A 22,144-nucleotide genomic window follows, 5' to 3' on the forward strand; every position below is an offset into this window, starting at 1 on the left:
GTAATTAAAGAACTTAGGAATTATGAATTGAAGAACCTGGAGAACGATGAAGAACGAACCAGTTGTTGCAAAAGTACAATGTTGAGGAAGATCCGACAGATCCGGCTCCTCCTCCTCCGCTCTCCTCTTCTCTCCCTATTTTCTAGATTACAACTAGAACTAACTAGAACTAGAACTAGAGGAACTAGAACTAGAACTAGATGAACTAGAACTAGAACTAGATGAACTAGAGGTAGAACTAGAAGAACTAGAGGGATCCTCTCTACTTGGATGAAGAATTGAAACCCTAACTTTGATTCTGTAGAAGAGGTATGCCTCCAGGGGCCAGGGGGCTTGCTTATATAGTCTTTTCAGATGAATCTGGGCCGTTGGATCAAACCGACATTAATCGCACTGTTTTCCTTGATCCTTTAGGTCGGTGGAGCACGATCCGCGAGTTTGGACGTGATTGGGCAGAACTCTAGGGCGGGCGCCCTCAGGACTTGGGCGGGCGCCCTGTCCTGAGCCCTCTCGGCTTCCCGTTCGTTCCCGTGGCTTCTGGAGTCTTCTAGATGGTTGAAAATTACATGGCACGTTAATATCTCTATGTAATCCCGACGTGTGGGCCTTTCTTCCATATTTCCTGATAACCCCCTACAGAAATAGACAAACACCAAAACTCGTGGAATTCTTTCAGAGAAAACCCTAAGTCTAGGTGTTGGTTGCATTTGGATCCTTTTCCATGATTAGTTAATGGTTAAATGTGAGCATTAAGGACTGTCAACAAGCTCCCCCAAGCTTAACCTTTGCTCGTCCCTGAGCAAAGCTAAAATCAGCAAGAAAACAGGGGTTACTTTTATGCCTCTTACTACAGGGATTTTAAGTTATCACTAAGGTCTTAAGTGATTGAAAATAGAACGATCAAGTCAAGCACTATGTCTCAAGTTATTCTGTCTTACCTTTGTTCTGGAGTTTTTTATAAGTCTGCAAAATAAAACTGAGGCATTTGCCTTCTTCTCAAAAGATATATAAGTCGAGCTTTAAAAGTTTTAGCATACTTACTTTGCATTTTGCTATGTCAACGCTCGGAGTAAGGGAGAGGAATATCATACTCCTAGATCAAGACCTTTGACCTTTTTGAAAAGTTCGTCATCTCTTACTGGCATATTGCTTATTAGACGGACCATGGGCTATCATTTTTTCTTCTTCTTTTTTCTTCTTTTTTTTCAAGTGGGCACCAAGTACCCCTAATTCTACTATCGGACACGTGTCCATTTTTTTTCACTCAGGTGGGTATCTTTGTACCCCTAATTCTACTTCGGACACTTGTCCATTTTTACGTCTCGTCTCACTCTTTCTTTTGAATCCAAATTTTTTTGTATAGTCCCATGCCTCTAACGCAATAATACTTCGGAAGAGTGAATCTTTTATATTTTTAAAACAAAAAGACCTTGATCTTTGGAGCATGATAATTCTCTCAACCAAAACTACAAGAATTAACAATGGCTTGAACAAAGCAAGTGCACACAGTTTTAATATTTATATCTTATAAGAGTCTAGGTATTATGATCTCATTTTTTATGAATTTTTAGATTTTCAAAAGATAAAATCTCCAGAACTCTAGCAAAACATGGAAGAAGTTAAATAGTAGCTCAGACCTTCTCATATCATGTTTGTCAATTACCTAGACTTGGATCAAACTTTCTTTTTATTTTATTTAAAACTTAGTATTACACAAAACTATTGTATATTACTCAAAAGAAAAACTTAGTTTGGTTTCATGGTTATGCATTTTTATTTATTTATTTATTTCTGAGTACTAGTAAATAAAACCAAGAAAGAAAATTAATACTTATCTAGATACACGTGGGTGTGCCTCCCCCAAGCTGGATGTTGACATAGTCGTTCACTCTTATGGCCTGCATGTTCGGTCTCACTCTTCTTAAGCCTCAAAATCCTACACAACCCAAATAGACAACAAAACTTGTGGAGCATGTTAAGGGTTAGGTAATTGTCTAGAGCTTATGAGAGGTTAATATGAGAATTCTATGAACTCAATTACATCAAGTTCCTCTACCAGGTTGTTTTGTGGCTCAAGATAGATTTTCAAGCGTTGACCATTTACCTTAAAAGTGTTACCTATGTCGTCTTGGATGGTAATGGCTCCATGAGTTGAAGTGTCAATAACCTTGTATGGTCCATCCCACTTACTTCGTAGCTTACCAAGCCCAAAGAGCTTAACTCTTGAATTGAATAGTAGAACCTTATCTCCAGGCTTAAACTCCTTGTGCTTGATTCTCTTATCATGCCATCGTTTTGTTCTCTCTTTATAGATCCTTGAATTGTGGTAGGCTTTCTCTCTCCATTCTTCTAGCTCAGATAATTGCATCAGACGATTCTTGCTAGCACGGTGCACGGATTGAATGCAGTTCTATATGCCCAAAGTGCATCAGGAAGTTTGTCCTTCCACCCCTTACCCATCTCATCTACGGTCTTTTGTAAAATATTTTTGATTTGTTTGTTAGATGTTTCGGCTTGACCGCTAGTCTGAGGATGGTATGGTGTTGCGACATTGTGTCGAACTCCATGATCGGCTAGGTATTTTCGGAAGATTTTGTCGATGAAGTGGGAACCTCCATCGCTTATAACTATCCGAGGTATACCAAAGCGAGGAAAGATTACTTCATGGAACATTCTTTGGGCATGTTTTGAATCAGCTGATCGACAAGGTAGGGCTTCTACCCATTTGGACACGTAGTCCACAGCTACTAAGATATACTCGCAATTCTCAGACATAGGGAATGGCCCCATGAAATCAATGCCCCATACATCGAAAAGTTCTACTTGAAGATTATTTGTGAGAGGCATTTCATTTCGTGAGTTGATATTCCCATGTTTTTGACATCGGTGGCATCTCCTGACAAAGTCCTTTGTATCTTCATACATCGTTGGCCAGAAAAAGCCACTTTGCCAAATTTTAGCATGTGTCCAGAATGCTCCATAGTGTCCTCCATATGGCGAGGCATGGCATCTTTCCATAATTTGAGTAGCCTCAGCCATAGGAACACACCTTCTCAAGAGTCCATCAGCGTAGACTCAGAAAAGATATGGCTCATCCCAAAGGTGGAAACAACTATCGTGAAGCAACTTCCTTTTGTTTGCACCAAGTGGGACATAGCCTTTTACTATAAAGTTTACGATGTCTGCGTACCATGGATCTACATGTGTTATCTTAAGTAGGGTGTCATCCCTTAGGTAGTCATTTATGGGAAGCTCATCATGTGTTTCCTTATATTGAAGCCTAGACAAGTGGTCGGCTACAGAATTCTCAACTCCCTTCCTATCTCGGATTTCTATGTCAAAGTCTTGGAGAAGAAGAATCCATCGAATTAGACGAGGCTTAGCATCTTTCATAGTGAGGAGGTACTTGAGAGCAGCATGGTCTGAATAGATGATTATCTTTGCCCCCACTAAGTAAGATCTAAACTTGTCTATAGCAAAGACAACAGCCAAAAGCTCTTTTTCAGTTGTAGTATAATTGAGTTGTGGTCCAGACAAGGTTTTGCTAGCGTAGGATATGGCATAATGTTTTTTATCCTTGGTTTATCCTAAAACGGCACCAACCGCAAAATCGCTAGCATCACACATGATCTCAAAAGGAAGATTCCAATCAGGTTGTTGGACAATCGGGGCTGAGATGAGTGCTTTCTTAAGAGTTTGAAAAGATTCATGACACTCATCACTAAAGATGAAAGGTGCATCCTTGGCTAGGAGACTAGTTAGGGGTCTAGCAATTTGAGAGAAGTTCTTAATAAAGCGTCTATAGAACCCTGCATGTCCCAAAAAGCTACGGATTCCTTTCACATTCGTGGGAGGTGGGAGTTTTTCAATAACTTCAATCTTTGCTTTGTCCACCTCTATACCACGTTCGGACACTTCATGTCCTAGCACTATTCCTTCCTGAACCATAAAATGGCATTTCACCGAGTTCAGGATCAAGTGCTTTTCTTCACATCGCTGCAAGACTCTATCTAAATTCTCCAAGCAATGATCGAAGGTTTTACCATAGACAGTAAAATCATCCATGAAAACCTCCATGATCTTCTCAATCATGTCCGAGAAAATAGACATCATGCACCGTTGGAAAGAAGCTGGAGCATTGCACAATCCGAATGACATTCGTCGGTATGCATAAGTTCCATTGTGGCATGTAAAGGTAGTCTTTTCTTGGTCATCTGGGTGGATTGGGATTTGGTGATATCCAGAATAACCATCAAGGAAACAGAAGAAAGAGTGGTTTGCAAGCCGTTCCAACATTTCATCTATGAAGGGTAATGGAAAGTGATCTTTCTTTGTAGCCTTGTTGAGTTTTCGATAGTCAATACACATACACCACCCAGTGATAATTCGTTGAGGGATGAGTTCATTCTTCTCATTCCTAACGACCGTCATTCCTCCTTTCTTTGGCACTACTTGGACAGGGCTAACCCACTCACTATGTGGCGCAGGATAAATAATCCCAGCACGATAGAGTTTGAGGACCTCCTTCTTAACTACCTCACGCATAGCATTGTTAAGTCTCCGTTGTGGTTCCCTTGAAGGTGTAAAATTAGGATCAATAGGGATACGATGAGTGCAGAGAATGGGACTAATGCCCGTGAGATCCTCTAGAGAGTAGCCAAATGCTGATCTATGTCTTTCAAGAACAGTGACAAGTTGTTGTGTTTCATAATCGGAAAGCTTGTCACTGATAATTACTAGAGTTTTTGGGTTATTGTGCAAGAAGACATATCTAAGGGCAGAAGGAAGAGGTTTTAATTCTATTGAAGGAGGTGAAGATTGTTCATTTTTGTCTAGCTCAACGGGTTCGACCAACTCTTCTTCTTCTTGAACAAAGTGTTCATGATTAAAGAATGGTTTGGTCATCTCCTCTTGAGTCAGCATTAAGATCTCCTCAATAGGATCTGGTTCAAGTTTGGGTTCCACTATCGTGTTAATTGATCTAGCTATAGGTACAACAATAGTGGAATTCCCAACCTTGAAGTCTAAATGACCTCGTTGTGGTTGTTCTTGTAGAAGTTTCATGATTGGTCTGCCAATCAAGAGAGGAATCTCCGGTATGTCGTAAATGTGAAAATCTAGACATATTCCAGAGTCCTTGATTCTAATAGGAACTGCCCTTAATACCCCATGGCTTTCTAGAATTAATCTAGATGGACTTTGTAGAAGTTTTTGAGATGGGGTTATGGACTCATTGGGATAAAGAGTATCAACTAACTCCTTGGAAATAACATTTATCCCAACATATGGATTGTAGTGGACCTTCCTAGCGGACCTTCTAATTTGGCACAGAAGATTGGTTGAAGGAGTGATGATTCGAGCTACCTCAGGAGACAGCTCTGCTTCTGTTAGCCATTCATAACTCAGAATAGCCGAAAGGCTTTTGATGTGTTCTATATCAATAGATTCTACTCTAAGAACAGATTGAGTGGTCCTTGCTAGAGGTCGTGTTTGGATAGGAAAATTCGAGGTGTTTCCATAATCTTCAAAAAGATCTTCCTCGAATTCAAAGGGATGCTCTAAAGGTGGTGGTTCATCATCCCTTAGTTGGTTTTACATTCCTTTATCAGGAGGTTTCTCTACAACCAAATTAATGGATGGGTCAGGTGGAATTTCTAACTCGGTTGCAAGTTCCTCATCTTTTGGTTTAGGATTAGGCTCGACTTCTTTTTCTTCTTCAGGAAACTCATCATAAATGCCTGTGTAAGGGGTATTTTCAAGGATTCTTTCTAGGATGGCTCTCCCCTCATCTGTGAGTTTGTGTGTGAATGAGCCTCCTGAAGCAATGTCGAGGTGAAGAGCAGCTTCTTTGTTTAGACCACGATAAAAGTGGTAGTACAGTACATGGTTAGGCAGGGAAAGGTTTGGACCGGAATTGGTAAGGCTTGTGAACCTAGCCCAAGCTGCTCCTAAAGTTTCCTTCTCTCTTTGTTTGATTGTAAGAATTTCGATTCTAAGGTCAGCGATTCTAAAAAGTGGGAAGAAAGTGAGACAAAAGTTGTCCCTAAGTGCATCCCAACTTCCATTAACGCCTCCTACAGAATGAGCATACTACTTTTTTGCTCTTCCCAAAAGGGAGAATGGAAATAATTTCCATTTAAGGGTTTCTTGTGTCATGCCAGAAATAGATCGGCAAGAGCACAACTGCTCGAATTCTCTAAGGTGGGTGTATGGATCTTCATCTACTTCCCCAGAGAAGGAATGCTCCTGAATTATGGCTATTAGATCCGGGCCGAGGTCATAGCCATCTGTAAGAATTGGATGTGATGATGGTGGTGGCTCTAATAACTCGCCCTTTGGAGCAAAGAATTTATAGATAGGAGTGAAATCCATGTGGTTTGGTGAAAATGGTAAGGTGAGTGTGGTAAAAAAAGGAAAAGAAAAAGGATACACGGACGACTTGGTTCGAAACTAGCACAGCTACCGTTCCCCGCAACGGTGCTAGAAAGCTTGTTGGGTATTTTAAACGCAAACAGAAAATCCGCAAGCGCACGGATACAGATGTAGCCTTCACCCGGGAGTATTCTAGAGTATCGATTTTCCACAGGGAACGTGAGTGTACTAATTAAGATTCAAGATCGCCCAAGGATAACTATATAATTATTTTTTGGTGGGAAGAGAGGAAGTTTCCTAAGAGTTCTCTAATTGATCTAAGAATCAAGAATTACTTCAAGATTATCTATTTCGGGACATCAGAGCACTAACCACAGAAAGAGATGAGAAGGGGGCTAGGAAGGTCTGACTACGGTCCTACAAACACCGATCCGAACGAGGTGGAATACGTCGACCGTTAGGGCTGTCACTACCCTAAGGCTACCACAACAATCCGCAGGATTGGGTGCAATTCCAGGTAATTGCAAGACTAAACACCACGTCTAATCTATTAATTACTACTCTAATGTTGCAAATATTAGAGCACTTGATAAAAGCGGGAATCCAATAAATAACTTGAATGTAAATAAAAGTAATTAAAGAACTCAGAAATTATGAATTGAAGAACCTGGAGAATGATGAAGAACGAACCAGTTGCTGCAAAAGTACAATGTTGAGGAAGATCCGACATATCCGGCTCCTCCTCCTCCACTCTCCTCTTCTCTCTCCCTATTTTCTAGATTACAACTAGAACTAACTAGAACTAGAACTAGAGGAACTAGAACTAGAACTAGATGAACTAGAACTAGAACTAGATGAACTAGAGGTAGAACTAGAGGAACTAGAGAGATCCTCTCTACTTGGATGAAGAATTGAAACCCTAACTTTGATTCTGTAGAAGAGGTATGCCTCCAGGGGCCAGGGGGCTTGCTTCTATAGTCTTTTCAGATGAATCTGGGTCGTTGGATCAAACCGACATTAATCGCACGGTTTTCCTTGATCCTTTAGGTCGGTGGAGCACGATCCGCGAGTTTGGACGTGATTGGGCAGAACTCCAGGGCGGGCGCCCTGTCCCTGAGCCCTCTCGGCTTCCCGTTCGTTCCCGTGGCTTCTGGAGTCTTCTAGATGGTAGAAAATTGCGCGGCACGTTAATATCTCTATGTAATCCTGACGTGTGGGCCTTTCTTCCATATTTCCTGATAACTCCCTACAGAAATAGACAAACACCAAAACTCGTGGAATTCTGTCAGAGAAAACCCAAAGTCTAGGTGTTGGTTGCATTTGGATCCTTTTCCATGATTAGTTGATGGTTAAATGTGAGCATTAAGGACCGTCAACAATTATGTTGGTCCTTCTCATCATCAGCCGGGGTCACCAGTGGTCACAGCTCCATCGGCTGCTACAGCCGCTGCGGGTACAGAAACTACCGTTCCTCCAAGCACGTTCGGAGTCACTAACGTGCAATCTACACCGATGACGACTAATCCATCAACATCAGATGAGTCGATCAAGCTCACTACAGACTTATTGGCATCGGCAATGTCGGGATCTGTTCCTCCTAATTGGTGGGGTTTTGGTATGCCCCTAGAGTTCATGTTGAAGACACCTAGTACATCTCAAACGGCTGATATGAGAGGCAAGGCTCCTATGGCATCGGCACCTCCAAATATGCCAATGAATCAGAGTCCCCAGTATACTACAACTACTACTGCCAGACCTTACACTGGGAATTCTCAAGCTCCAACGTTCCAGATGCCTAATGCATCGGCAGAGTCAATGCCGACGCAACAGAGGTTTATGACTCAGCTAGGGTATGTCAATTCAATGATGATGCCCAATTACCAGTCATCGGCAGGACCTATGCCGATGAATGCTAATAGTGGATGGCCTGGGCAGCAAGTCTTTCCACAAATGCCCCAACAGAATCATCAGGCTACAGGGTTTCAACAAGGCCAGATCCAACCTGGGTTCCATAATCAAGGGATGGTCAACCAGCCAATGAATCTTGGACAACAGATTGGTGGTCCATAGATTGGTGGTCAAATGATTAACCCAATGTTCCATGCAGATCGTGCACCGCATAGACACGTGGAAGTGTATCAACAGGTGCCAGATCCGCAACCGCCTCATCGGCAAGATGTCGATGCTTATTGGGCCGATAAGATTGCTGAAGTAATGAGAGACCAATTTGGGATAAAACCCAAAGTCAATACTTACTCTTATCGAACACCGTATCCTCCTGCATACGATTTGATTCCACTTCCAAATCGATACAAGGTACCAGATTTCACTAAATTTTCTAGACAGGATGATACGTCAACCATGGAGCATGTCAACAGGTTCATCATCCAATGTGGGGAAGCTGCTAACAGGGATGAATTGAGGGTTCGACTGTTTTCATCATCTTTATCTGGATCGGCTTTCACCGGGTTTATATCATTACCTCCTAACTCAGTGATTACTTGGGCCGATCTGGAGAAGCAGTTCCACAAGTACTTCTTTTCTGGAGTCCATGAGAAGAAGATTACCGATTTGGTCAGATTGAAGCAACGCAATGATGAATCGGTTGAAAGCTTTGTGCAGAGGTTGCGGGAAGTCAAGAATAAATGCTATAGTCTGGTTTTAGATGATCGGCAACTAGCCGATTTGGCTTTCCAGGGTTTGTTGCCACATATCAGGGATAAATACGCTTCTCAAGAATTCGAGAGCCTGAGTCACTTGGTCTAGAGGATTTCCGACCAGGATATTAAGCCCTTTGAACCTAAGAGGGCTTGGAACAAAAAGGTGTCATTTGTTGATGAGGCAGCAAGCTCAGATTCTGATGAGCAACCAGTCATCGGCTTGGCAGAATGGGTGAAGAATAAGAAGCCGATGTCTTGCCCTTTCGGGCATAAGGAGCCAGAGAAGTTTGCATTTGATATTACCAAGGCCGATAGGATATTTGACTTTCTACTTCAGGAAGGTCAGATCAAATTATCACCCAATCATGTAATCCCATCGGCTGAAGAATTAAAGAAGATGAAATACTGCAAGTGGCATAATGCAACCTCTCACAGCACCAATGAGTGCAAAGTTTTTAGACAACAGCTGCAATCGTCTATTGAGTCTGGCAGAATTAAATTTGATAGTTCCATAGCTCAGAAGCCGATGAAGATCGATCAGCATCCTTTCCCAACAAATATGTTGGATGCTAAGGGAAAAACCAAGGTTTTGACGTCGGAAGCTGCTGAAAGGAGTGCATCGGTAGATCCTCAGCATCAAATTACTGCTGCCGATGCCAAAGGAAAGGGATTGATCCAAGAGGGGACTAACTCAGGAAGGCCTCCCCGATCTGGTATTGTGATAACTCATAGAAGGCCTCGGGAGACTTGGCAGCAACGTGAGGATTGGTATCGGCGTCAACAAGAGGACTATCATCGGGAAGAAGAAAGACGCCGACAGGAGTGGAATCGGCATAGAAATCACTGGAACTGCCCATTCTTTATCCATTGCTGGGAGCAGAACATCAAGTTGCCCACTGTTAGAGATTGCCCTGAATGCAATGGTTATAATCAGTATGACAGATCCGATCAACGCTATCACGATGATGATCGGCGATTTAATGGCCCGATTAGGGGGAGAGCATCCGTTCATGATCGGCTGCGGGGCAGACTTAGTGTGCACGATAGGCTTGGTGATCGTGTTGAATATTTTCCCAGGAATCAGGAAGAGCTTGAGGAGATGGCTAAGGCACGAATTCCCGATGAGTTCATATTTTGCAGGGACGCTAACACTTATCGGATGGAGTCAAGGGAACGTCGTCGTCCATTGACAAGGCAGTCACCACTTCCCCCATGGTGTCCAGAGGGGTTGACTAAAACACAGAAAAGGAGACTGCAACGCGAAAGACGAGAAGAGCTAAGCAAGGGCGAGAACTCTAGCCAATCTAGGGATCAGCAACAATCAGATCCTAAAGGGAAAGGGCCATCGGCAGAAGTTAACATGGTATTTATGTTGCCGATGGAATTCCTTGCGCCGTCCAGCGATGATGAGGAGTTGGAGTTTTCCGACCAGATAGCTAAGTTGGCTCTGGATCCGATGACAGCTATCTTCGAAAAGCCTGCCGACAATGAAAGGCAGCATCTTAAAGCTTTGTTTGTCAAAGGAAGGGTTGATGGTCAGCCAATGACCAAAATATTAATTGATGGTGTAGCTGCTATCAACATCATGCCGTATGCAGTATATCGGAAGCTTGGAAAAGGGGATCAAGATTTGACCAAGACCGATATGATTTTAAAAGACTTCGAGGGAAACGTGTCTCCGGTTAAGGGGGCAATATGCGCTGAGTTGACCATCGGCAGGAAAACCTTGCCGACAACTTTCTTCGTGATCAGCGGAAAAGGTGCTTATAATTTGCTGCTAGGGAGAGATTGGATTCTTGCCAATTGTTGCATCCCGTCTACAATGCACCAGTGCTTGGTCCAATGGGTAGGTGACAAGATTGAGATTGTCCCGGGGGATTCTTCTTACGTCATCGCATCGGCAGAGGCAGATACCTATGAGAGGACTAGGTGTATCTCGGGAGAAATTTGGGAGAAGGATTTCCTCAAAGTTGCCGATTATGAGATTCCACAGATCCAAGCAGTCGGTTCTGACGAGGAGTTTTAATGGACAGGTTCGCCGATGATGGAAAATTGGGCCAGGGATTCACATCGGCCGATGATTTAGTAGAGGTAGATATAGGTAGTGGTGATAAACCTAGACCTACTTTTATTAGTGCTAAGTTAAATTCTGAGTGTAAGCAGCATTTAACCGATTTGTTAAAGGAATATAAAAATTGCTTTGCTTGGGATTATACTGAGATGCCTGGTTTGGACTGATCGATTGTTGAACATTGGTTGCCTATCAAATCTGGATTTCGGCCACATCAACAGCCAGCTCGCCGATGTAATCCTAATATTCTTCCTGATATCAAGGCTGAAATAACTAAACTTATCGAGGCCAAATTTATTCGGTAGTGTCGGTATGCCGAGTGGATTTCGAATGTTGTTCCAGTCTACAAGAAAAATGGAAAGCTTCGGGTTTGCATTGATTTCAGGAATCTCAATAAAGCTACACTGATGGATGGCTACCCAATGCCAGTTGCCGATCTGCTAGTTGATGCTGCGGCTGGACATCGGATTATCAGCTTTATGGATGGCAATGCAGGATACAATCAAATATTCATGGCTGAAGAAGATATTCCAAAGACTGCATTTAGATGTCCTGGTCATGTTGGGTTGTTTGAATGGATAGTCATGACCTTTGGCTTGAAAAATGCTGGTGCTACTTATAAAAGGGCTATGAATTTTATATTTCATGAGTTCATCGGCAAGCTGGTGGAAATTTATTTCGATGATGTGGTGGTTAAGTCTGGAGACTTCACAAAGCATCTTGCCGATTTGCGAAAAGTGTTAGAATGCACAAGGAAGCATGGTTTAAAGATGAATCCCAATAAGTGTGCATTTGGTGTATCGGCAGGGCAATTCCTTGGTTTCATGATGCATCAAAGGGAGATTGAAATTAGTAGGATATCCATTGATGCTATCAGCAAAATAGTTGCTCCTACCAACAAAACTGAGCTCCAGTCCTTGATCGGCAAGGTAAATTTTATCAGGAGATTTATATCTAACTTGTCTGGTAAAATTCGTGCTTTCAGTCCTTTACTCAAATTGAAAGTCGATCAAGAGTTCGTATGGGGAAAAGAGCAATAGTTGGCTTTAGATGAAATCAAGAATTATTTGGTAAATCCTCCAGTTCTGATTCCACCTCAGCAAGGAAAGCCCTTCAGATTATATTTATCTACCGATGGTATGGTCATCGGTTCGGCTTTAATTCAAGAATTTGAAGGGAAGGAACATGTGATTTATTATTTAAGCAGGAGATTGATCGATGCTGAGACCAGGTATTCGGCCATTGAAAAGTTATGTTTGTGTCTTTATTTCTCATGTATTAAGTTGAGACACTATTTGTTATCGGCTGAATGCACTGTTATATGCAAAGATGACGTTGTACGATATATGCTGTCTATGCCGATTATGAGTGGCAAGATCGGTAAGTGGATTTTGGCACTGTCGGAATTTGATTTGCGTTACGAATCGGCTAAAGCAGTTAAGGGATAGGTTATGGCCGATTTCGTAACTCAACATTGCGGTACAGTGGAGACTTTGGAAATTGTACCTTGGACGCTTTTCTTTGATGGATCCACGTGTGACCGGGGGGCAGGAATCGATATAGTGTTAATTTCCCCTCGGGGAAGGAAGTATGAGTTCTCCTTGCCGATTGTAGCCACGTCTTCGGAGATTCTATGCTAGTTATAAATCAATTGGCTGGAAGCTACGAATGCCGAAGCGAGGTCTTGATAACTTACTATGAAAAAAGTACGCAACTGTTAAAGGAATTCAAGGATTTCCGATTAGAGCATGTTCCTCGGTTGCATAATGAAGAGGCCAATCGGTTGGCTCAGCATGCGTCGGGATATAAGCCCATGTTAAACGCGATATCGACAATCAGTGCCAATGATTGGAGAAAAGAAATCATTGATTATTTAAAGGATCCATCCAAGAAAGTTGAGAGACGTGTTCGGTTTCAAGCCACCAAGTATGTGCTCCTTGAAGATAAATCATATTATCGAACCATTGATGGGATTCTTCTCAGGTGCTTAGGTGATGATGAAGCTAAAAGTTTAATGGGAGAAATCCATGAACGAGTATGTGGAGCACATCAGTCGGCTTTTAAGATGAAGTGGATGATTAGGAGGAATGGGTATTTTTGGCCAACCATACTTGAAGATTGCTTTAAATATTTCAAGGGGTGTCAAGGATGTCAGAAATTTGGCAATGTTCAAAGAGCACCCGCATCGGCCATGAATCCTATCATCAAACCTTGGCCGTTCCGAGGATGGGCTATTGACTTGATTGGCCAGATTTATCCGCCATCCAGCAAAGGACATAAGTTTATCTTGGTTGCCACCGATTATTCACCAAATGGGTTGAAGCTATTCCTTTGAAGAAAGTTACATCGGCCAGTATGATTGATTTTGTGAAGGAGCATATTATTTATCGATTTCGAATTCCTCAAACAATTACTACCGATCAGGGTACTATGTTTACATCAGGGGAGTTTGATGAGTTCGCAATCGGTATGGGAATTAAAGTATTAAATTCTTCTCCTTATTATGCTCAAGCTAATGGGCAGGCCAAAGCATCTAACAAAGGAATTATCAAGCTTATTAAACAAAAGATTGAAGAAAATCCTAGGAGGTGGCATACATTGTTGAATGAAGCTTTATGGTCATATCGGATGGCTTGTCATGGGTCGACCAAAGTTTCACCTTATCAATTGGTGTATGGACATGATGCAGTGTTACCTTGGGAAATTAAGACCGGGTCTAGGCGACTATCTTTTCAAGATCAATTGACTGCCGATGATTATACTACTTTGATGACAGACGAGTGTGATGATCTAGCAGGGCATCGGCTAAGGGCTTTCATAAGTATAGAAGAAAATAAGAAGAGAGTTGCCAGATGGTATGATAAGAAGGTAAAGGCTAAGGAGTTTGCCGATAGAGACTTAGTGTGGAAACTAATCTTACCGATCGAGACTAAAAGTTCAAAATTTGGGAAGTGGTCTCCCAATTGGGAGGGTCACTATCGGATAAATCGATCTGCTCTTAGCAACGCCTATATCTTAGAAACTCTCGAAGGAGTTGAATTTCCCAGGGCATTGAACGGCAAATATTTAAAGAGATATTACCCCAGCATATGGCTTGATGCATGAAAGTTTAAGTGCCGATAACATTCCTATCGGCTGAATCAAGAGTGTATCTAGGGCCGGACTTAATGTTTTAAAAGGTGCCGATAACAGTCCTATTGGCTAGACCAAAATATTAGGAGTGTTTAAAAAGAAAAGAGCAAATATGCCGCCGACGAAGAATTCACATGTTTAACAAAGCCTGGATCGTCGATATGGCGCGCAGATGGATCTAGTTGGCTTCTTCTATCTCCATGTCGTCATCGGCAGAGCCCTCCACTGGCTTCAACTTCTTCTTCATCTGCAGTGCTTTGTGAGCTTCGACATTTCGCTCTTGTTCAAGAAGCTTGATCGCCTCAGGCAGCTGGCTTTCTTCTTGTTGAGCTTGGGACAAAGCTTCTTCTACCTGTTTGAGTTCTGTCAACAGGGCCTCTCTCTTTGCCGATAGGTCAGAAATCTTGTGCTTCAATATATCTCCCGAGGATTTCAAGATGCCAATGTTCTTGTGCTTTTCATCGGCAAGGAGCTTCACTTTTATCATCTCTTCTGAGAGTTGGGCATGATTAACCCTATCGGCAAGGCGTTGAGCGGCCTTTTGATATTGAAGCTGCCGACTTTCTAAGTGAGCAGCCTTGAAGAGGATCTCCTCGGCATCGGCAGGAATTTGGCCTCTGAGAGTCTTGAACAAGGCCTTGGCTGAATCGGAGTCGTCGACCAATTGGGCCATGTCTTGATGAAGGAGGGCCGACAATTCTTCTAACTTTGCTCTGATTTCTGCCGATGAGATTCCAATAGCTCGAGAAGAACTTGCCTCCTCGCCTTCATCCTCAGAGATGTCGATGGCAAAGGAGAACAAGCTGTCAGGAGAGTCCTGTTCCTGAAAAGGAAAATAAAATAAGTTATTCTATGATCAAGTACTGATAAACAATACAGATAGAGATTGGGTAACTTACTTGTTTCAGGGCTATCTCTCGCCTCTGACTGGATGACGCCGATGGAACCACGGGCTGATCGGCTGGGATTGCCGATGAAACTATGTTAGCTGAAAGATTGATAGAAGTGATTAATAAAGTGGAAAAATAGGTTCATCGGCAGTAAATAGAAAGTATATTACCTTGAGGAGGTGCGGTGCTTGTCTGGATCGAGGAGACTACCGATGCTATGATTAGGCTTGCTGATCGGTGGTCTGCTCGTGTACATGAGCCGGTATTTCTTCTGACTGAGGTACCTCTGGCTGGAGCTCTTCCACTTGGGGTTCTTCTTGTGACTGAGGAGGAGATGGAATCTGCTGTGTTTGGATTTCTGGAGAAGAGGGAGATGATTCTACCGGGATTGGAGACACTGGGGGAGGAGAAGGCGTTGCTGTTCTCTGACGCTTTGCTTGTAATCTGGTACTCTTGGAACCCTTTCTTTTCGGTTGACTAGACTGGGGGGCATCGGCAGTCGTACTTCTGGTCTTTGCCGATGTACTGGTGTGCTGATACAACAATAAGAAGTTTTATGAGTACAAGTGTGATAGGTATAAGAATGAGATCGGTATGAATAAAAGAATTAGAGAATGTACCTTGAAGGCTTGTGCCAGGGCGGTAGCAGCCACCGATGGGGATGTTCTCGTTCATTTGGTGGTGACCTTCTTGAGGCGCTCACCTCGATGCATTATGGCAGCCAGGGTTGGAGCATTGTTGCCGATCAAAGAGATCGGGCCTGATGGAAGGAGCTCAATCGGCTTGCCACTCCTACTGACCAATGGGGGTGTGTCATCGACCTGCATACAACAAGGAAGTAAGATACTGATGGAAAGTGAAAATGAAATGATTGAAACATCGGTTCGGAAGTACTTACAGTGCTATCGGGGACTTTGTATTGAGGGTCGATCATGCCACGGTATGTAAGAGCCGATCTGCAGAACAGGTGCTCTTTCCATTCTTCCCACCACTGTTTGTATGCCTGAGTGATGAAGAGAGTTGGGATCCAAGCCGATAGATCAACATCTGTATCGACGTTTGGTGGAAGTTGGGCTACCCTGATCCATTCCAGATGGCTGGTGATAATCTCTCTCGGCCTTATCACATCGGCGTAGCAAAGTGCAATCGGCAGTTGGCCGAAAGCTAGTTGACGAGCTAATGCCGATGGATTGTAGAACTCATAAGTCAGGTTAGAAGTTTTCCCACTGCGAAAGAAGTTCACCGGTATAGCTCTAGGGGTGATAATTGCCATCATCACCTCACGATCCTTGTTGAGAGCATCATTGAAGGGGTGGAAAGTCAGAGGGAATCTGGTGTCTGGGTCTTCATAAGGCATCCATGCCCGCTGTTCCCTGGTCAAACCCTCATACAGAGTTTGGAAGAATCGGCTGACCTGGTCTGCGTTACCACCTGTGCCAGGCAAAACTATGACGGCTTCGCCAAAGTTCAGAGGGGAACGAGTTGCCGATTCTTCCTCATCCAGTTCATAATCTTCGGTATATCTCTAGGGAAGCGCTGAGCAAAAAGGTCAAACTCAAGGCGCTTGTGCATGTGAAGACTACGCCACATATTGATGAACCACCAGGGACCCCCTAAGTTGCCGATGGATTGACCAAGCAGTAGTTTGTGGGCTACTTGATGGAGGAGGTGATAAGTAGAGCCGAGCAGGTATCTGCCAAGAGGAAATCGGCCACCATTAGCTAACCTTTCTGCTGCCGATAGGTAGACAGAAGTTGGTCCTGCCGATCGACCACAGAATACAAACTTATCTAACCACATGTTCAGAAGGTGGTCTGTTCCTTTATATTGACAGGTCCTGTTCGGCGGTACTTCTGAACATACCCTGACCAACCGCCGATAGCACGGGTTTCTACCTTAGCACTGGGTTTGGTGTCCAACAGGTGGGTGGTATCGGCAGTGGATATGTCTAAACCGGTGAGCATGAGAGCATCGGCAAGTGTAGGGGAAGCAGGGCCATGGCCAAACACGAAAGCATTAAGTGTATCTTACAAGAAGTATGAGGCAGCTATTAGTAGCGACTCATTTCTCTCCATATCGGCAAGAGACAGTCTAATGCACTGATCTAATTTCCGTTCACCCCATTGGACTTCATTTGAATTACTGACTCTTAGAATCCAATCCTTCCATCCCTTGGTAGGACTGGGCCAGGAACGGAAGGCGTCTTTCCATAGATCTAGAGAAAAATTCTCGGTTCAGAAAGGGATTCTGTTTGTCTCTGCATTTATGAGATCGGTGGGATCCAAGTTCCCTAGTGGACCAAGGCATTGGAGATGGGGTTGATCGGTAGGAATAACGATCTTGTCAGCAAAATCCTAGAAATTTTTGGGAACGAAAAGAAGAACAAAAAGAAAAAGGATTTGGTAAGGAAGATTTCGGATGAACAGGGGTACAGTAAAAATACAGAAAAAGGACAGTACGCTGACCTCAGGAACGACGAAGTTGATGGCCATCTCCTCGTAGGGGAGAAGATCGAAAAGTTGGGAGTTGTTGGAGGAAGTTCTTGTTAGAGTTCTTGGAGCTCTCGAACAGTGCCGCCGCCAGGAAAGCAGAGTTGGGGCTGTAGAATGATGCGATGGAGAAGGAGTACCCGAGAAGGAAGTATTTATAGGACAAAATGGGAAAGGGCAAATTGGACTTATCTCTTCGCCGTATCCGTGAAATCCGAGAATACTCAGGTGGATATGGTAACTGTTCGCACGATAATCAAGGGATTGCGCAGGTGATTTGACAGAAAGCGGTCGTGATCTGGAGATATTCCACTGTGCAAGATTTCTTGGTCGGTCCATCGGCACTTTCCTCTAACGGTAATATTGCCGATGGGCGCATAAAGTGGAGAGATCCGGTTCAGGAGGTTGAGGAGTTCGAGGAACCTGCAGGAGAATCGGGCCAAGGTTGTTCAGATTTAAACGGTCGGTTACCAAATTGGGAGAATTAATTGCGGAAAGGCATCATTACTGTAGAGAATTTCGGAGCATTAATGATTTCATACTCCAAAATTGGGGGGCATGTGTTGACACCATTTTTGGACACGTACCCAGGGATTGGTAAAGTATAGATCGGCAGATGGGGCAACAGTATCTAATCTGCAGGAGAGTTGCCGATGAGGACGGTTGCCGATGAAGAGACAGGTGAATGTGACTGAGTCCAGAAGTGGTGACGCGTTCGTGCTGATGGTCAGCATTAGTCTTTGCCGATGACTATAATGAGAAGTCTGCCGATGACTCGGAAGGAGAACGTGAAGGTTGCCGATTGACCTATGGTGATGTCCCGGTTTGTCACGGGAGGATAGTTTTATGTTTTCCATAGATATTTAAATTCATTTTGTATACGGATTCTATTTAATTTGGAATTCGAGTCCTAGTCGTGTTTGATTGTAGCTCTTTGAGCAGGGTATAAATGTAGACCCTAGGGCCTTGTAATGAAAGATCTATTAATCAATCAAACACAAGTTTTTACTCATATTCCAGCATCTACTTTTCGACGACTTCGTCATATTTTCCTTTTTATTACGAGTTCTTAGGAGTTCGTCGACTTAAGCTCGGCGTATTCTCGAGTTCCGCATGAATACCTCTTGGCCGTGACATCCGGGCGCATCGCTGTTGTCGGGACCAAAGTATTCGAGTTATCACCTTCGCCGATAGTAAGGTCAAATCGGCTGGCACGCCTTAACGTTTAAATCGGGTATTAGCCCTTTGTGTTTGCAGATCAGCTTTTGCATCAACACCTGAGCTGGTGCCTTCTTGGATTAAGCCCTTGCCCCTGGCGTCATCGGCAGTGATCTGATGCTGGGGATCTACCGATGCGCTTCTCTTAGCCGCTTCTGATGTCAAGACTTTGGTCTTTCCTTTAGCATCTAGCATATTCGTGGGGAAAGGATGCTGATCAATCTTCATCGGCTTCTGAGTTTTGGATCTGTCAAATTTAATCCTCCCAAACTCTATAGCCGATTGCAACTGTTGTCTAAACACTTTGCACTCATTTGTACTGTGGGATGTTGCATTATGCCACTTACAGTACTTAATCTTTTTCAACTCTTCTACCGATGGGATCACATGATTTGGTGATAATTTAATCTACCCCTCCTGAAGCAGAAAATCAAATATCCTATCGGCCTTAGTAATATCAAAAGCAAACTTTTCTAGCTCCTTGTGGCCAAAGGGACAAGACATCGACTTTTTGTTCTTCACCCACTCTGCCAAGCCGATGACTAGTTCTTCATCAGAATCTGAGCTTGTTGCCTCATCGACAAATGACACCTTTTTGTTCCATGCTCTCTTAGGTTCAAAAGCTTTGATATCTTGGTCAGAAATCCTCTGCACTAAATGACTCAGACTTTCAAACTCTTGAGAGGCATACTTGTCTTTAATGTGTGGCAACAATCCTTGGAAAGCCAAATCGGCTAGCTGCCAATCATCCGGAACCAGACTATAGCATTTATTCTTAACATCTCGCAACCTTTGCACAAAACTTTCAACCGATTCATCATTGCGCTGCCTTAGTCTGACTAAATCGGTAATCTTCTTCTCATGAACACTAGAAAAGAAGTATTTATAGAATTATTTTTCTAGATCGGCCCAGGTAATCACTGAGTTCGGAGGTAATGAAATGAACTAGGTAAAGGCCGATCCAGACAAAGATGATGAGAATAAACGAACCCTTAACTCATCTCTATTAGCAGCCTCCCACACTGGATGATGAACCTATTAATATGTTCTATGGTTGACGTGTCATCCTGTCCAGAAAACTTGGTGAAATCCGGCACCTTGTACCGATTTGGAAGCGGGATTAAGTCATATGCAGGAGGATACGGTGTCCGATAAGAATAAGTATTGACTTTGGGTTTTATCCCAAACTGATCTCTCATCACTTCAGCTATCTTATCGGCCCAATAGGCATCGACATCTTACCGATGAGCGGGTTGTGGATCTGGCACCTGTTGATAAGCTTCTATGTGTCTCTGTGGTGCACGATCTCCAGGGAACATAGCATTAGCCACCGCCTGTGGGCCACCAACTTGCTGAGCAAGATTCATCGGCTGATTGACCAATCCTTGATTCTGAAACCCAGGTTGCATTGGTCCCTGCTGAAATCCCATAGCCTGATGATTCTGCTGAGGTATTTGTGGAAAGACAAACTACCCTGTCCATCCATTGTTAACATTCATCGGCTTAGGCCCTGCCGATGGCTGATAATTGGGCATCATCTTTGAATTGACATACCCTGGCTGTGTCATAAACCTTTGACACGTCGGCAGTGGATCCACCGATGTATTAGGCATCTGGAAAGTTGGCATCTGAGAATTCCCAGTAAAAGGCCTTGCAGTTGTAGTTGTAGAATACTAGGGATTTTGAGTCATTGGCGATACTAGGGGTGCTGATGCCATAGGGGCCTTGCCTGTCATGTCAGCCACTTGAGATGTCCTGGAACTATTTGCACCAGAGTCCGGGGGCATACCATATCCCCACCAGTTGGGAGGAACTTGATAATTCTTGAACACAGATCCCAACATTGCTGATGCTAATAGATCAGTAGCAAGTTGAACTTGTCCCTCTGATATTGATGGATTAGTCGTCATCGGTGTAGATTGCCCATTAGTCATCTCTAATGTGCTTGGAGGAGAAGTAACTTCCGTACTCGCAACGGCCTGAGTAGCCGATGGAGCCATAACTGATGATGATCCTGGCTGATGATAGGCCGGGCCCACATAAGCTGGTGGTACTTGTCCTTCTTTGAAAGTCCTAGCGACAGCATTGAAAACTGTACTAGACAGCACACTAGATTGATTGATTAGAGCACGATTGATAGCACTGTCAACCATCTCTTGTAGTTTACCAGGATTAGCTTCAAAAGTGATTTGCCGAGGCATCGGCAATGCTTCCTTTTGGATCACCTCACCGCTCCTGTTGATACTGAAGGATTTCAAGCATAGCTGCTTGTAGTCCTCCATAGCCTTTGCCATAGCTTGCTTCTGTTCATCTCTGAGATTGGCTTCCGTCACGGGGATAACGTTCTCCAAGTCAAAATCAGTGTTCGACATGTTGATCTTGATAATGAATCTGGGTCCCACTGGGCGTGCCAAAAAATATGTTGATGCAAAAGTAGATCTGCAAACACAAAGGGCTAATACCCGATTTGATGTTAAGGCGTGCCAGCCGATTTGACCTTACAATCGACAAAGGTGATAACTCGAATACTTTGGTCCCGACAACAGCGATACGCCCGAATGCCACGGCCAAGAGGTATTCACGCGGAACTTGAGAACTCGCCAAGGTTCACTCGATGAATTCCTAAGAACTCGTAAGTAAAAAGAAAATATGCAAGTTGACGAAGTCGTCGAAAAAGTAGATGCTGGAATATATGTAAAGACTTGTATTTGATTGATTGTGTGTTTCTTACATTGCTACGGGGTCTACATTTATACCATGTCCAAAAGAGTTACAATCAGACACGACTAGGCTCGAATTCCAAATTGAACGGAATCCGTATGCAAAACAAACTCTAATAACTATGGAAAACATTAATTTATCCACCACAACCGATCGGCACACCATCACCACCCTATCGACAATTCCTGCGCCTCCTTTTGTGATCATCGGCAAATCATCTTTCATAGCCATCGACAACCATCAGTATCAGTCATCGGCATGGATCCATCACCACTCCTGGACTTGGCCACATTCTGTCGTTTCATCATCGGTATCAATCCTCATCGGCAACTCTTTTGTCAACCAGTTACCATTTTTTCGCCTGCCGATCTATACTTCATTAACTCCCAAATACGTGTCCAAAGATACGTGTCCAAAAACGGTGTCAATAAGTTTTAATTCTCATAGTTTTTCCTGCATTATATTTATTTATATTAACCTTCTAGAAGCATGACCCACACCCCTTGGGTCCCACATGTCATACACCATACCTCACACACATCTCATCACATTATTTGATCCACCAACAATTCTCCACTCACCAGACATTTT

Source organism: Sorghum bicolor, chromosome 9 (genome assembly GCF_000003195.3).
Source record: "Sorghum bicolor cultivar BTx623 chromosome 9, Sorghum_bicolor_NCBIv3, whole genome shotgun sequence".
NCBI lineage: Eukaryota > Viridiplantae > Streptophyta > Magnoliopsida > Poales > Poaceae > Sorghum > Sorghum bicolor.